The 11,445-nt window shown below is 40.0% G+C and overlaps 1 protein-coding gene and 1 pseudogene across 3 annotated transcripts in view; both read right to left on the bottom strand.

Moving 5' to 3' along the window:
• FGF12 (fibroblast growth factor 12) overlaps window positions 1-11,445 on the bottom strand; it is a 636,348-nt gene that overhangs the window by 122,650 nt on the left and 502,253 nt on the right. The gene's annotated exons all lie outside the window — the stretch shown is intronic.
• LOC105979503 overlaps window positions 1-11,445 on the bottom strand; it is an 88,371-nt pseudogene that overhangs the window by 22,579 nt on the left and 54,347 nt on the right.

Raw genomic sequence — 11,445 nt, 5'->3', positions numbered from 1 at the left:
AAAAAAAAAAAAGCTTTAAAAGACTATCTTAATTGTAAAATATATCTTGGTTAATGAATCTAATGTGCAGCCAAACTAGCATGTTTTTATGATAATGAACAAGTAGACTAGGAGGAAAGGCCAGGTGACCCAGTTCTATAAGTGGTCGCTAAAAACCCTACCTATCACAACAGCACAATCTACAAAAGACTGAAGGGATGATAGAGAATGAGGAAACCATTGGTTTGTTGTGCAGAGGGTTGCTATGAGCCAAGGGCCAACAGGATGGCAGGTAGCAAGAAGGCGCCCTGGTCGTATAGTGGTCCAAGTTGGTGTACTAACTGTAAGGTCAGCAGTTCGAAACCGCCATCACCCCACGGGAGAAGACAGGTCTTTCTACTGCCATAAGTTACAGTCTCCAAAACCACCGGGGCAGCTCTGCCGTGCCCTTTAGCATTCCTATAAATCAGTGTCAACTCAATGGAGTGAGTGAGTGAGTGAGTGAGTAAACGAGTGAGTGAGTGAGTGAGTGAGTGAATGAGTGAGTAAGTGAGTGAACAAAAAGATAAAACTTAAATATTCTTCAAACCCATAAAATACATTATAAAGAGTTTGCCTCAAAATTCACAAATTACCTACAATGTATCTTTGCTCTATTTTTTTAAAAAAACCTCATACACCGTACCTCCATCCACTGCCAGTGAGTTGGTTTTACCTCAAAGCTACCCTACAGGATGGACTACAACTACTCAATAGGATTTCCTAGGCTGTAAATCTTTTCGAGAACAGTCCAATCCTTAACTTGCTAGGCCATCAGGGCAACTCCTTCTCAAACATGCCCTCAATATGTCTCCCTCTCATTTTCATGCCCTATCTTTACTGCATACACTTACCTTCTTCATCTGAAATAGTCTGTGCTTCTCTACATGAACATACTTGCTCCCCCCCACCCAAGTGGGTACTGACGTTTTCAGGTATATATTTTATTTTGAAATAGGAATATGCAACCCAATATAATGATTTTGAAACTCAGGTATTGTAATATTAAACTTAAAATTATCCTGTGCCACTTATACGTATTGTTATTTTCACCTTTGTATCATAGTCCAGAGGATTAGTACCAGATTCCTACATTTCATTTCCCTAAACTATGTATCAGAAAACACTGCTCTTTCCAAATGTCCACTTTGGGTTCATTCTTCATGTCCATCAGTCCACTATTTGGGGGCTCTCTGATTAACCTTTACCTAACACCAGACCTCTGAAAATGGGTTTGCAAATAAAATAAATGACTATCATACCCATCAGTCCACTATTTGGGGGCTCTCTAATTAACCTTTACCTAACACCAGACCTCTGAAAATAGGTTTCCAAATAAAATAAATGACTATATAGGATGGAATCTTTTATAATAAGTGAATGGCCTACCTTAGTAAATTTTGAACTACTTTGTATTATCAAGCTATATTTAAAAATAGTAAAATCCATATGCTCATACCCTGAGGGAATTTTTTTTAATGTCTCTTCAAAACTTCAATTAATACTCTTTATATGTATTTTCTTGATTTTTTAAAATCAAGAACACAGAGTGTTACCCAACTGTGATCCATCAGAATCATTGATCTTATATAAAATAATAACTGTGAGCTCTGGAACCAGCTTCTTTTTGAAGCCCAGATCTAGCAATTACTAACTCTGTGACTTGTATAAAATGGTGAAAACAATAATCTCTCTCATCTAATTATAATAACAATATCTAAGAAAAGGAACTCTCTGAGAAATACCGCAGCATCAAAACGGGAGGAAGGCTCATTAACAAGCGGTGATATGCACCTGACACAATCTTGCTTGCTGAAAGCCAGAAGAACTCCAAGCACTTATGGCTGAAGATCAAAGAACAAAGCCTTGGGGTGGGAGTGGGGCTTATAACAAAATAAGGGGAGTAAAAATAAAGCCTTCAGAATGGATTGCCACTCAGTGTAAGGAAAACAGAAATCATCATCACCAGACCAACAGACAGCATCCTAGTAAATGCGGAAAAGACTGAAGGTGGCCAGGCTTTCCTTTTACGTGGGTCCATGATCACTGTTCATGGAAGCAACATGGATTGGATTGGACAAATGTGCTACACAAGAACTATTAAAGGTGCTAACCAGAAGCAATGTAACTGTGAGCAATAAGGTGTACCTGACGCAACCTTTGGTCTTTTCCATCATCTTATATGTATATGAAAGGGAGGCAATGAATAAGGAAACCAGGGAAGATTTTCTGAATTGTGGTGCTGGTGAAGAATATTTAAAACACCACGGATTTCTGGGAGAACAAATAAATCTCTCTTACAGAAAGCACAGCCAGAATGTCCCAGAGAAGCCAGGATGGTGAGACCTTGTCCCGTGTAATTTGAACATGTTCTCGGGAGAAATTAAACCCCGTAGAAGGACATCGTGGTTCGTAAAGTAGAAGGTCGGTGAAAAATAGGAAGACCCCACACGAGATAGAGTGACATAGTGCCTGTAACAAAGGGCTAAAACATCACAATTGCGAGGATGGTGCTGGACCTAGGAATATTTGGCTCTGTTACGGTTGCCATGAGTTGGAGAAATAGAATCCTGCAGAAGGACCTCATGCTTGCTAAAGCCGAGGGGCAGTAAAAAAAGATGGGCGCCATCAATGGACGGAGTGACACAGGGGCTACAACAAAGGGCTGGAGCACAGGGACAGCTGTGAGGGTGGTGCAGGCCCAGGCAGGGTTGCCTTCTGCTGTGCAGAGGGTAGCTATGGGTCAGGACCCACTTGCTGGCCCCTAACAACCGCACAGCATGAGGGGGCGTAGACTCAGTGGTAACTACCAACAACAGACAACCTCACAGAATTGCTGTGAGGAGGAATAAATATTGACTATGTAAATAATACTTGGCATATAAAAGATTGACTATACTACTGTTTGTTATCTGTGTATCTGAATGCACCTAATCATCTCTATAGCATTGGATACTTTAAAATCTTCTCATCTTCTACTACATTATAGCCAAAAGAACACAACAAATGTCCCAATGGACACAGCATTACTGACTGTTTGAATTGCTATTTTTGTTTTTGTCTCATGCAAAAGGGAAGAAGTTTATTGGAGTCCATATGGGAAACCCTAGAGGGGCCCAGCATCCCCTACTGTGTAGGCAGGCCCAGGCAAAGGGTCACACCATTCACTGTATCCCCATGTCCCAGAGGGTCTCCCCTTGAGCCAAGCCCAAAAGCCCCAGGACTGACTGGGGGTAGGGACGCTGAATTGCTATTACTAAGATAAATGTCCTTGGGTTGAATAAACGAATATGTAAGTTGAACTTCTGGGTGCCTAGTCCTATGTTATAAAAAGCAATGGTATTCATTCAAGTTAGTGGTTAGAAGTTTCATTCATTGTCAGTGGACACTGGGACTCTGTATTACTAAAGGAGAATAACTTTTGTGGGTTACAATTCTAATTCTGTGTTCCATACCCTCTTCCCTCCCAAGGTCAATAGCGTCAAGACCCAGTGGTTTGTTCAGTAGAAATTTAAGCTCCTTCTGCTCTGATGACCACAGAGCTCTTTTTCACAGACATAAAGCTTTTCCTGATGGTCTTGGAACTATTTCCTACAGCTCATTGAAAAGTGAAAGCATTTTTCTTCCCTCCGAGAAGCCTCGGGCTACATGTAATGTGGCACTTAATTCCCTGCACCTTACTTGGCAACTGTTAAATCAACTCATGAGCAAAGAACCGGACTTAAAAAAAAAAGCAAAAACTCCACTCATGCTATGCAATTATTTCAGCATTTTGTAAAATTCCCGTTTTTCACTTTTTCATTTAGCAAAATGAGCTTTTAAAAACAACAAATCAATTTTTGTTATTATGAACCACAACAGGATTCATGAAGGGCATTGAGAGAGAAATCAAGAAATGAGTATATTAAAAGAGTATAAAATTGAATTCTAGACCAGCCAAATCCAAAAACCTCTTAAGAATCACTATATTTTACACTTTACATTTTTCACGCTTTCAGAAAAAAGTCAACTAAAATGACAAATATGTGTCCTTCCTAACTTATATAACCTGTATACCATCCCAAAGTACAGAAAAGGGCAGTTCTGCACCGAAAATTCTAAAAATCAAGAAGAAAATTCCATCGATTCAGTTGGAAGGAAAACATGAAGGTATAATTGGTGTTGATGGGATGTTAGTATTCTACTGGGCGGTCCTCCAATTTGATTCAAATTAAATTGATGAACAATTTGTCCTTGCTACTCTGAGTTTCTCAGTTGTGATACTGGCAGGTACTCCAGTCCCATGTTGTGGAGAGAGTTCTTTAGAAAACTGAGTCATGATCAGTCCATTAGACAATGCCACAAATCCTCCTCTGATATCAACAAAAAGTCAATAATGTTGAGTATAAAACAAAATGTCAGTCTTATAAGTAAGAGACCGAAGCACTATTGTTCTAAACTGCTCAGAAAGATCACATCACAGCCTCACTTTAGAAACTACAGGGTCTTGTAGTTTCAATGTATTTTTGAAATCTAACAGATGTGACCATGTTGCATAAATTTAGAGTCCTCTCTTCTGATTATCTTCCCCTGCACTCTATCATTTTTTAATTAAACTTTATCTGAACTTACCTAAATATCTGCATTCTTGAAAGCTATATGCACCTCATCGATGAGAAATATGTGACTGCTTCTCAGTCCATTTGCTGGGATTTACTAAGACCCATAAATATCTTGTCACCGCTACTCACAATCACTTCACTGGGTGGGTACGTTGTGCACCTCAAAGGTTTAGGGGGCGCTGTGTTCCCAAAGTTATGCTGTGTAGCCCTGTGATGTCTCTGTCCATTCTTACACACAATACCAAATGTACCCCCTGCCCTCCAGTCAATTACAGCTCTTGTGAAACTATATGACAAAGTAGTACTGTATTTCCAAGATTGTAACTTTTCACAGAAGCAGACTGCCACATCGTTTTGCCATTCAAGGGTGCTTAACTACTGCACAACTGGGACTCGTTAAGTTACAGTATCAATGGCTGGAAAAGCCTCATTTGGTCTAGGATTCCCAATAAACTCTTGCATCGAGGTGTCCCAGTTAAACTTGAAATCCGACTTACAAAGCTTAATTTACCATTTCCCCAATACCTCCTAGGCCCTCTTCTCTGAACCTTCTTCTACTCTCCCTGTTTCGGCTTTTATGCTAATAGGAGTGATCATTTTCACCTAACCTGTCCTTGAGATATTGATAGATTAAAATTACTACTTTGGGAAAGCCTTTCCCAGCACTTGTCCCAAATGAAGTAAATCCACCTTCATGATTAATTTTTTTTAAAAAAGCTCTGTGAATCTTAAGGAAAGAGTATGAAGGAGGAGGCCATCGGCGTTAGTGGGACTACAGGAAGAATCCCAAAGAAGCAGAGTTTCCCAGGCAATTGACTGACTACATGGCTAATTCTGACCCTCCCGCTTGGCTTGTAACAATAACTTGTTCTCCTGAGACTGCTTCTAACCTTAAATCATTCTGCTCTGGCCCTACTCGTTTCTCCTCTCCAATCCAGGGTTTTCTGCTTGGACAGGAGAGGGGAGAATATTGACTTATAATTCTATTACCAAAAGGAGCTAGTAAAGATGATAGCGAGCCAGAGGAAATTCAGAATACTCTATGTATGGCTGAATAAATAAGTAAGTAGAGAAATTACTTTTGAGTTCCTGGTATCATCTCAACATGAAAGAAGCACTCAAAAACAAATCCAAAATGGGAAAAAAATCATATAAATACAATTTATTTCCAGACTGTTAGATAATTGTGACTCTCTTTTGCGTGGCAGCTAAGTTTCACTGAGGACTCGTTGCCTGTCAAGCTTCCCTTTCTTCTCTGACACACAGGGAAAGTGTGTGTGTGTGTGTGTGTGTGTGTGTGTGCTGCATGGGGGGGGGCAGTGTGAAACAGGAGATACTTAAGTATAAGCATAATCTCATCTGTGAAGCTATGTCAAAATGTGATCCTTGACCTACTGTTACCAGACTATAGATTTAAAATTTGAACCAAATTATAAGAGAACTTATAAACTACTAAGGTAAGTAGATCCTGACACTCAACAATGGGAAAGGGGACTGTGTATGCACATGGTACGTGTGCTACTGGTCTAAATGATCTTTTCCTATTTGAGTAAAATAAAGGGGAAATTACTTATAGATAAGACAAAATGTTTACAAGTCACAAAGCTGCAGATATTTGGCTTTGTTTGTATAGTACATTGAACGAGAAGGAGTTCATCGGCATAGAGGCTCAGGTGATAATTCATCTGGACTTTGCCATTGGAAACATATCCATGAGTAAAACCAGAAGGTGCTGTTCTAGTCTCCTGTTCTGTGACAGTCAAGTTTAGCCTTAAACTTCTCGCCTGTATGCCATTTTTTAGATAAGCTCCTGTCCAGCTTCAGGAGAAAAACATTGCCCACCTCAACGTCCATCTCTTGTTCAGAACCCTCATGGGCGGGCAGAATGCAAGGATGATTTACCTCTGCAGACCAGTCCGGATAGATTAGATCTAGAGCAGGAGGAGTGTGAAGGAAGTATACAGCGCCACACTTCACAGAGATGTAAGAGCAGGCTAGTCCACATGGGAGAAGCACACTAGCTGTGTGATTCCAGGACTGTAAATAACAAAACCCAGATCTGGAGGAGGGAAAGGTACCATAGCTGAAATGCTAAAAACCTGGTTTATTGAACATTACACACTGGAATGATAACTGCAAGGTCAACAGTCTGACACTTCCACCAGCTCTGTAGGAGGAAGACAAGGTTTACTATGTCCATGTCAAGAAGTGCACAAGCATAGTTTTTCCCTGACCTACAGGGTCACTATGCGTTGCAACTGACTCAATGGCAATGAGTGTGGAGAGTTTTCGGGATGATAGAAACCCAAAATCATTTGGAGGACTCCTACATGAAATAAGTCTCTGCTGAACCCCATTGACCGTAGTCTGGGAATGTTAATAACCTTCCTGTCAGACAGAGAACATTGTAAAGTGAATTTTAGCAGCTGGAGTTAGGCTCGAAGTAGCACCTTGTAAGTTGATCCCTTTTCTTTGCCTCATTTTGAATTTATTCCAGATTTTAAAAGTATTTTCTGCTTTATTTTGGATTGAGTAGTTTTTGTTTTATTTCGTCATTGTTGCTGGATCCTTTTGTGTGTAGACGTGTTTGTTTATTTTTGTTTTTATTTGCATGTTTTTTCTAATAGGATTATTAGGGTGGGTGGCTCTATGGAGACAGTGATTGAATTAATAATTTACCTAGGGGCTCAGAAGGAGAGGGAAATGGGGAGTCCACAGCAATGTGTACTGTCCTACCTGGTTTCCAAGTCAATCAGGAATATTCCAAACAGGCTGAAGGAGAAGCTTTATTAAAAGCCAGCGCCCGGGAGTCTGCTATCACTCAAAGTCTCTCGGGGGAGCAACACTCAAACTCTGGCTTATAAAGAAACACACGAGGAGCGGGTGGGGGTACTTTTCGCTTCCAATCCCAACTTCACCCTCAGACTAGGGAGATGAGCGGTTAGGGAATTTCCTGGTGGTATTCGTTATGGGTGTGGGCAGCACCCCGCCAAAATTTGAATCTGGTGGCTCTGGGCTGAAAAACTAACGCAGACCTAGCGAGCTGAACCGATGGAAAAATGCAGATGCAAGAGTCAGCAGGTTCAGTACAAGAAGGAAAACAATGTTCCACAGTTGGTTGTGGCACTGATTGCATAACCCTTCTAATTCTATAATGTGTTAATGATATCACAACAAAACTATTTCAAAATAAAGTAAAATTTTTTTTTTTAAAAAGCAGGTTGTTTGGGGGTTGTGTTATTGGTAGTGTTATGTTTGTGTTTTTTATCATTTGGGTAGGGCAAAGAAGAGTAATCGATGAAGGGGTTTTCTCCCTTTCTTAAGAAAATCAATCTCCTCTTTCAGCTTTCAGTCTGAGCCACTCACGTAGGTCCCTAAATTTGTTAAGAAGGAAATCTCTTAAAGTATTTGTTCAAGGTATTGGGAAGTTACAGTTACGGGCAAGGTGGAGAGACACAACCTCGCTGCTACAGAAGGGCTTTCATTCTAGTAGGAAAGTGCAAATGCGTATAGCCAAGTGTGATGCAGGGAAAAGGGAAAATATGTGCTGTAAATGCCCTGTTTCCTTGAACATGACCAGAAGATGAAAAACAATTGAACTATTTTAACCATTTTAACAAAATGGCAATAGACTTAAAAGAAAATAAATAAAAACAAAAGCAACAAAAAACAGTCCAGGCTCCTGTGAAGGATTAAAGAAGGCCGGGGGACCTTACACATCAATCTGGAGACTCTCAGAGAGTCTGGAACACTGGCCTTGACGTAGGAGCAGGCCCCACTGATGCCTCATGTTGGGTGCAGACGAGAAGTGGAATCTCCTTGGATTATTGGTTGTCTGCTTTCCAAATCCCTTCCCTTGCTGGCTTGCAAACCATTTCCCAGGCACTGGGTGATTTTATTGAGTGCTTTGTAGATTCTTGACAGATGTTAAGTGAATGGATGGACTTCTAACACAGCATATCAAAACTTTGGAATATTTACTTCCACTTTTATAACACTTTCTTTAAAAAATGCTGGCCAATAGTAATAATAGATGAAGGGATTCAGTCTCAGAGTACACGCTTGAGAGAGCAAGCTGAGAGATTGGTCTGACTGCTGGTGCCCTTCCTGCTTGGTGGATTGATTCAAGGATTTCAGTTCACAGGGTGACAAGTAAGTGATTTTTAAAAAGGAGGACTGAGAACAATAAGAAAATGCCTGTCATCAACATCATAATGATTGATCACTATCAGTCTAAAATAGATACTTCAAGGTTAACACATCCTAATTGTCTTTTGTGGCATCCTCTAAGCAGTTCTATAATCTATTTTTAAAGGTAAGCCTTAAAGGAAAAGTGGGGGGAAGGGGAGCGGGGCAAGCTAATAAGATATGGGCAAGCCCATATCCAGAAAGCTACTAAAGATACTAAAATCGAAAACCCTATCCCAACTCACTGCCATGGAGTCAACTCAGACTCATAGGGACCCTCTGAACCGAACAGAACTGCCCCTGTGGGTTTCTTAAACCACAAATCTTGAAAGAGCAGAAAGCCTATCTCTTCCCCACAAAAGGTTGTTGGTTTTGAACTGCTGACTTTGTGGTTAGTATCCCAACCACTAGGGCTTTTCTCACAACTATCAAGTCAATGCTGACCCATAGCAACCTCCTGTGGGTTTCCAACACTGTAACTATTTATGTGAGTAGAAGCCAGTCTCTTCTGTGGAGCAGCTGGTGGTTTTGAACTGCCAACCATGCAGATTCCAGCCTAATACATAAACACTATACTATCATGACTCCATTGAGAGAAATCAATGTTCATTGAAACTACAGGATAAATTCTCCACCTAAATTCTTACTGAGCTAGATCAAGCAGGATGAAAATCCCTACAGTCTAGTTATTTAACAACACTCTGCAAAATAATATATTGGCATCTAAATATTAAAAAGGAGTCCTGGTGGTACAGTGGTAATGTGTTGGTTTGCTAGGCACAAAGTCATCAGTTCAAAACCACCAGCAAACTCTGCAGGAGAAAGATGAGGCTTTCTACTTCTTTAAAGATTTAGTCATGGAAACTTACAGGGGCAGTTCCACTCTGTCCTATAGGGTCACAAAGAGTCAGCAATGACATGATGGCAGTGAGTTTGAAACATCTACGTTAATTCAGTAAGCTTACTTCCTAAACAATATAGTGAGGAATTCAGTAATAAGTATAGATGTATTCATTTGAAATATATATAGTAGGCCAAAAATGACATAGCAAAACACTTACATAATATATGTGACACTTGCCAACTGTTTAATATACTCCACAATTTATCAAAAATCAACCTATTAACTCACTTGGGAGAATCCACCTGTGATAACCACATGAAAATGTATGCACAAGTGATAAGCATGAAGAAAGAACAGAACATTCATAAGAGAAACAAAAGTCTTTGGCTGGAACTGTAAGTATCCATGTTTGTTTTGTTCCTAAGCTAGCCATGGTTTCAGACCTTTGAATGATGGGGAGAGGGAGTGATGGAGAAAGACCCTGGGGCTGACTAACAGAGGACTGGCTCCAAAACAGAACTGGTATTTGAGTGTCTGGCTTTTCTGAAGTCACGGTAAAGCGTATACGAACATGCTTGTGGAGATCTAGGTGAGGATGATGGCTAATTTCATGGGCAACTTGCCTAAGCTATCATGCCCAGCTATTTAATCAACACTCGTCTAACTGTTGTAATCAAGGAAGGTATTCACATGCGATTAATATTTGAATCCATTTGCCACAAGTAAAGCATATTAACCTCTTCAAAGTGGGTGAGGTCTAATAGCAAAAGCTGAAGTTTCCTTGAAAGGTGAAGAATTCTGCTTCCAGATATCTGAGAGGAATTACTGAGAGGTGAATGACAGGTAAACATAATAGTGGGGTGGGAGCAAAGAAAAAAGAAGAGGAAAGAAAATCATGTATATGCAAATGCAACAAGGAAGCAGATGGACTTTGGGCCTCGACTTCAATCTTCCCTCAGTTCAAAAATGGTTTGTTCTAATAATGCAGTATTGTATGATACTCACCTTCCTGATATGATCGCTGAAGACAAAATGGATGGATAAGCAAATGTGGTGAAGAAAGCTTATGGTACCTGGCTATTAAAAGAAATATGGTGTCTGGGATCTAAAAGGCTTAAAGTTAAACAAGCGGCCATCTAGCAGGAAAACAACAAAGTCTACATAGAAGGAGCCTGTGTTGGTGGGATGAAATATCAGAAGTTCAAAATAAGCAACCAAATCGATGTAAAGGTACATGGATGTAGTGGAGAGCCAAGATCCAACAGTAAGATAATTGGACAGTCCCTCTCATAAGGGCCACACAAAAGGAATGAAAAAAACCAGTGTGTAGTATAGCACTGATGAGCTACATACCGTACGTATATACTTGTGTATAAGCTGAGTTTTCCAGCATATTTTTTAATGCAGTTTTTGTGGTAAAATTAGGTGCCTCAGCTGATATTCAAGTCGGCTTATACTCGAGTATATATGGTAATTATCCTCTAGTTCTTTAATATTTCCTACCCTTAATATAATGGGTTTTATTTTTTTTACCTCATTAATCATGTTAGATTTGCATATGTCCATCTGTATACTTAAGCTCACTCAGTACATGAAATCCAAGAAAAACAACCCTTCAGAAACAGTAACAGGAATAATGATTCCCTGAGGTACTGGAAGAGAGGCAGGAGGAAATGGGGAGCTGATAGCACTCATGCCTATATAGCCCCTCTCAATGAGAACTGTATAATAATGGGTATATTGGATCATGTAAGATATGGCACACACCAAAAAAAGCTGTTACAGGGAAAAAAA

Source organism: Echinops telfairi, unplaced genomic scaffold (genome assembly GCF_000313985.2).
Source record: "Echinops telfairi isolate 266 unplaced genomic scaffold, ASM31398v2 ScPeMD7_17;HRSCAF=63, whole genome shotgun sequence".
NCBI classification, from domain to species: domain Eukaryota; kingdom Metazoa; phylum Chordata; class Mammalia; order Afrosoricida; family Tenrecidae; genus Echinops; species Echinops telfairi.
This window is presented reverse-complemented; position numbering and strand designations above follow the sequence as displayed.